Source organism: Panicum virgatum, chromosome 5K, assembly GCF_016808335.1.
Source record: "Panicum virgatum strain AP13 chromosome 5K, P.virgatum_v5, whole genome shotgun sequence".
NCBI lineage: Eukaryota > Viridiplantae > Streptophyta > Magnoliopsida > Poales > Poaceae > Panicum > Panicum virgatum.
The window spans coordinates 15,821,433-15,827,453 of NC_053140.1; positions in this window are offsets into that span (position 1 = coordinate 15,821,433).

The following is a 6,021-nucleotide window of genomic DNA, read 5'->3' on the forward strand; positions in this document are numbered from 1 at the left end:
AAATAAGAAAGTCTCGAACACTTACAGCCTAATAAGCATCCGTCGAGGTACAAGCGGAGAAGAGCGCTGACAAGCCCGGCACATCCCCCGACTCCTTCTCACTCTCTTGTAGAGGTACAAATTGGAGAAGAGCGCCGTTACTGGCGCCCCTCCTGAGTACCTCTACGCCTAAACTCCTACTAAACACAAGCTAGAGAGGCCACTTGGAGGTGAGTGATGTCTTGGAGGTGAGTGATGTCTTCATTTGGACCCCCTCCCCTTGTATTTATAGGAGGGAGCCACCCTCATCTTGCCCGGGAATCGACCCAAAACGCCATGGGGCTCCAACCATACCTCGCCACGTGTCCTCTGTAAGTCGGTGGGGCCCGTGGGCCGTCACCACTAGGTCAGCCGACCTGGGGGTCGGCCGACCGTGGGCTGGCCCCGTTTGCCCTGGTCTTTGGTCAGAAGGCTGCTAGGTGGGCCCTCATGTCATATATATGGGTATGGGCTTGTCTTGAGTCAGTTTTGGTGCTCTGGTGGGCCCGTAGATCCTCGTGAACACGTCTGATTCGTCGAGAAGTTGTTGCCATGGATCCATGACGTGTCACCTTGCCTTTGGGCTGCATTCTCCCCTCATTTCCAAGCATAAGCAACCTGCATATAAATGTACACCAACACTTTGTGAAATTTGTTAGTAATAACTCCTACCACTAGTGTTGACGCTCGTCTTTCATATGCTCATGCAGGAGCTGATAGCTTGCTCTGATGGTCGGGTTTGTATCTTGACGCTTGAAGCCTGTTTTACCTTGATTTCTGCCCGAATTTTGATATAGAAATATTTCTAAGAGGAAACGTGGAATTGGCGCTTTCTGGATAACATCAGCAGGTATGAGACTTTTTCTCATGATTTTAGGCTTAAGATGATGCCGGAAATGAGTCGTTAGCGAGCGTCAACAAGATCCCCCACATTTAGTTCTTTGCTCATCCTCGAGTAAAGGTAAGAACTAAGACGGACCCGACTTCATATGATATGACACTTGCATACAAATTATTCTAGGCCTTACCTTTGCCTGTGAATTTTGATGTGTCTACCATGAATTGTTTAGGAAGTTGAAGAGCGGAACGGTGTTGACTTCAGTCTCCTCCACCTTCCTGCTATATGACTGGGGTTTTGAAAATATTTTTGTAAAGACCAATCATAGCTTTACTTCTCCATAGGATCTCTCATGTCACTCATTGTGTATATATCCTCACCAAGGCATTGCCTCGTTTCACCCTACTTCTAAGGATAGCATATGTGGAGCTCATGGCAGGGAAAATGGAAGCATGCACTTGTGTCACATATATTGCAAAATCAAACAAAGAATCCATGGAGATGACAAATCACACAAGCTGATCAAGATCGTGCACATATGTGGAAGGTGGATGGTAGATGGTGGAAATGGAATGAAATACTCCTTTGATGAATCTCTCTCTCCCCTTTATTTGGATAACATGAGGGCATGGCTTTTCTTCTTTTTTTTTTCCTTTTTTTCATGGACATTGATGTGTCCATTTTTTCTCTCTTTTTTTTGAGTCATGCTTCTTGGGCATGCCATCTTTTTCTCTTTTTTTCTTTTTTTAAATATCCAATGCCTCATTTGAAAGATACTAGAGAGAGATCATTAAACATGGAGTTTATTTTGTGGATGGATGGAATGGCATAGCTGACTTCTAGAGTAGAAGTTCAGCTGGTGGAGTGCACATGATCTTGATCAAACAAGTGTGAAAGACATCACACTAGGGTCACAAAGTTTGATGAAGCTCAAAGCAACAACAAGGCACATAAGTATAAGGATTTGTATCATAAAGGTCAACATATGGCTCTGGTAGGTCAAACACGTGGAGCTGTAAAGCTATGGAGGTTTTCTTTTTGATAAATTTTTTTCAGACACATAAGCAGAGAAAGTAAGGATTCTTCTATCAAACCATATCTCACTAGTCAACAACTTAACAATTATGGGTTCCCTAAGATATGATTCACAAGCTCTGGCTTAGCAAAGAATAAAAAGTATGCAAGCCAATCATAGAGAAGCACAAAACCAGAGGATAATCCTTGAGTTTAAATTTTAATGATTAAGCAATGACTTCTATTTAAACTCATAGGTTGGGGAGAGTGAGGGTTAGAGTGTGCAAACCGTCGCGATGAAGAACAAACGGTGGTAGTACTTGCTAGCACCAGTTGTTTTGGCCTTTTGCGTGCTGGTTCGTTCGGTGTTGTGCACGTGTTGTGGGAGATCTCGAGTGTATATGCATGAAAGTTCCGAGAGATCTCCCCCACACTTGTTCTTGTACCTGGTGCTTATTCAAAAACAAAAATATGGAAACAAACTAATAGCTCTACCGGTTTTAAGAACCAGGGAGCTCCTAAAATTTATTTGAACTAAAATTTAATCTCACCAAGATACTTACTCAACCAAGGCTGAACTAAGATTGCATCAACATGAATATGTTGTGCAACATTAATCAAAAACCTTGTCTTACATTTCCATTTGAATTTAGCTCAATGACTCACCCATTTAGATTTGATGTTTCTGCAGGGGTTAGTCTATGCAACCAATATCTATACAGGTATTAACTCTACAACATCAATCAAACTTGACACCATGTCAGTTTGACTGAAGAAGACATTTTAACCCAAACACCATGCTTGATTTAAAATGCCTATGAATGTATTTGCTGCATCATACATTCAAACTAGAGCATACAACGACAGATAAAGGAAGCATGAAGCATGATTGAGCATCGTTCAAAGGGAGATAAGCATGAGTACGAACCTGGTGATCCTCGGGCGATCTCCCGGCAGGGCTTTATTTAATGTCAAGAGTAGGACATTGAGAGTACTTACCATAATGGTTTGTTGATGAAGACCCAATGTTGTCACCATAGCAACTCCTCTCATTTTTTTATTATTTTTTTATAGAGCAAGATGCGAGGACATACACCAATTCCAAAACAAGATATGAATTGAGGAAAGAACTTATTTTGGGGTACTCACATACCTCCCCCACACTTAGAGTTTGCAAAACTTCAAGTATACAGAGTTCAAGTCTCCTTCTGTAGTTGCTCCTTCATCAAGGCATATCGAGGTGTTGTAGTTGGTGCAGCTCTCATGTGTTGTAGGTATTGCTTGTCCGTCATTCTTCTTGATCTTCCCCTAGAAAGGTTAGCGACCAAAAATACCCGAAGGGAAACTATATCCTAGAACATGCTCTTACTTTTTATCGAAAGGGAAATAAAGAAGTAAATAAATAAATAATAATCCGGGCTATCTCTCGGCAGTACTTTGTTTTTGGTCATAAGCTCGACCATGATAACTCTTGCAGCCATCATTGGTGATGGGTCATTGTTTCACCACCAATTGTTGAAGCTGGCTACAAGGTTAGTGCCACAGTGCACCCACAAAATCTGAATGTTTATGATAAATATATACATCTACAACCAACCTTCTGAAAATTTTACAAAAGAGGACCTTGAGTTGGTTGTAGTCCTCGTGTGTGCACGGTGCACTAAGTATGCCTGACTCTGGAGTTGCATTGAATGAGCATGGTTTATGTGGTATGTCAAAAGTGAAACTCCCATGCTCATTTGTGGAATCCTTTTCATTGGACTCCAGAGTCGGCGCCTCACAAGATTCCTTGGCCCATTGATTCTCCATCTCAAGAGATTTATTGTGAAAGATCATAGTTGTATCTCGATCAAGGTCGAGAACAACAGATTCTAGGCCATCGGGAAGAGGCTCAAACTCGGTCAAGGGTGATGATGAACGTTCATCTTCACAAAAGTGAAGGCTATCTTTCGAGTCGTATTCTTCAGAGGATTCTAGAACTCCCAAGAGAACAGGCTCGGATCATATGAACAGAGATGTATGCATCATCTCCTCGAGCGGGTTTTGCTCGGGAAGAGGCTTGACCAGAAGATTTTCTAGATGAGGAGTAACAGTAGCCGAGCCGGTTTCCCTAAGCTTTTTATCTAGGCTCCCATGAGACGCCAGAAATTTTTCTAGCGGGAGGCCTAGGAGATGATCAAAATCGATGATGTCGTAGACGTGAAAATCTAAACGCACCTCGATTTTATCTATGACGATAGGCACATCCCTTGCGATCCCTTGACATTCAAAGTATAGTCCGGATGGACTTTTAAGTAACTGTCGGTCGGGGTTAGAGGCTTGTTACCCACGAGAGTGTCCAAAAGGCACTCGGGTATGATGCAAACCTCAGCAGAAGGGTCATGAAGAGCTTCTACCGCATTTCCCTTCATAAAACAAGGGATGGTCGTGGAGGTTGGGCTAATTCAAATTGCTTCGAAAGTACGCCTTGCCTCTTTCGACCAATCCATTGTAGGTGTATGGCGGGAAAATACATCGATGGCCTTATAAAGACTCAACGATTCCGTAGGCTTGTCGTGCCTAAATTGATTCGAGGTATTTTGGATGTTTTTCGAAGGATCATCCTCGAATCGGGGAGAGAACTCCGAAGGTTGAATTTCTTCTTCCTTTGGTGTTCGTGGTTTGGGAGAGGGCTCAACAAACGAATATTGGGATGTGGAAGATGAAGGCTCAGATTCGGGCGTTGAGAGACTCGCATGGCTCGACGCGGATTCCTCCTGGCGGGGTTCACTATGGTTGATAGCGAAGAATGAGTCTTCTAGGAAACTATCTAGAATGTCTCTCCCTTCTTCCGAAGTTGTGTGTGCGAACCATCCTCCACTGGCGATGTCAAGCTCTAGGGCAGTTTTCATGTCTAAACCCGAGTAGAAAATATTCAACGATATTTCATCGGGTATAGACATGTCTGGGATAGATGCCAAAAGGCGTGAGAATCTAGCCCATGCTGCACCTATGGACTCCTTCTCTAATTGCTCAAAATCGAGGATGTCGGTCGGTAGGGAGTCTATGCGTTCGGTGAGGGAGAACGAGTAACAAAAGTCATCTTGAAGCTCCTCCCAATCACCGCTCATATTTCCTATCGTGCGGGTGTACCATTGCTCCGCCCTCTCTATAAGAGAGAAGGGGAACAATTTCCACCGCAAGGCTTCCTGTGTCATGCCTAGGATTACTAGACCCAAACACAGTTCCTCGAATTCTTGCAAATGATCATAGGGATCTTCATGAATTTCTCCCAAGAAGGGTCGATTCCGAACCATGGCTATAAAGCCAAGGTTGAGTTCATGGTTAGATGAGAAAGATGGTGATGGCTTAAAGAACTCGCCCATTGTGGTAGAGAGTTGTGGAAAGGATAGCTACTCCATGGGTAGCGGGGGTTGAGGTAGAAGGAAAGAAAAGGAAAAAGATACGAGGACGACTGAGTCCGAAGATAATGTAGCTGCCGTTCCCTGACAACGGCGCCAGAAAGTTTGTTGGTATTTTGTAACGTCACGAATAAATCCCCAAGCGCACGGATACCGTTGTAGCTTTCACCCAAGAGTATTCCAGGGTATCATTTTCACTGGAGAATGTGAGTACACTATCTACGGGTTCAGACAGTCCAAAGACACACAAACTGGTGTGGGAAGGATAGGACAGAGAGGACTTCTTTTAGAATCTATGTTTAGAAGAAGAGATCATGTCGCCGTTATACTTCGAGCTACTGGTTTCGACCGGCTTATACAAGCCGATAGTTCTAGTAATACATGCTCTATTCGATATCCGAAAGTGAAGGATTACTAGGGCTCGAACAGGGCTGTCACCACTTGCCGGCTATCTCTACAAACCGTGGGACTATCGGACAACTGAGTGATATAGTCCAGCCTAGACACCACGTCTACGCCATTCCCTACTAACTCTATAGGCGTACAGGATTATCCATTTCTATCCGGAGCCCAACTCTAGAGTCAAATGCTACTTGCTAAGCATACACATAAACTAATATAAGGCAGAGATAATAACTTGCGATCTAAACTCTAATTCTAAATAAGAAAGTCTCGAACACTTACAGCCGAATAAGTATCCGTCGAGGTACAAGCGGAGAAGAGCGCCGACAAGCCCGGCATATCCCCCGA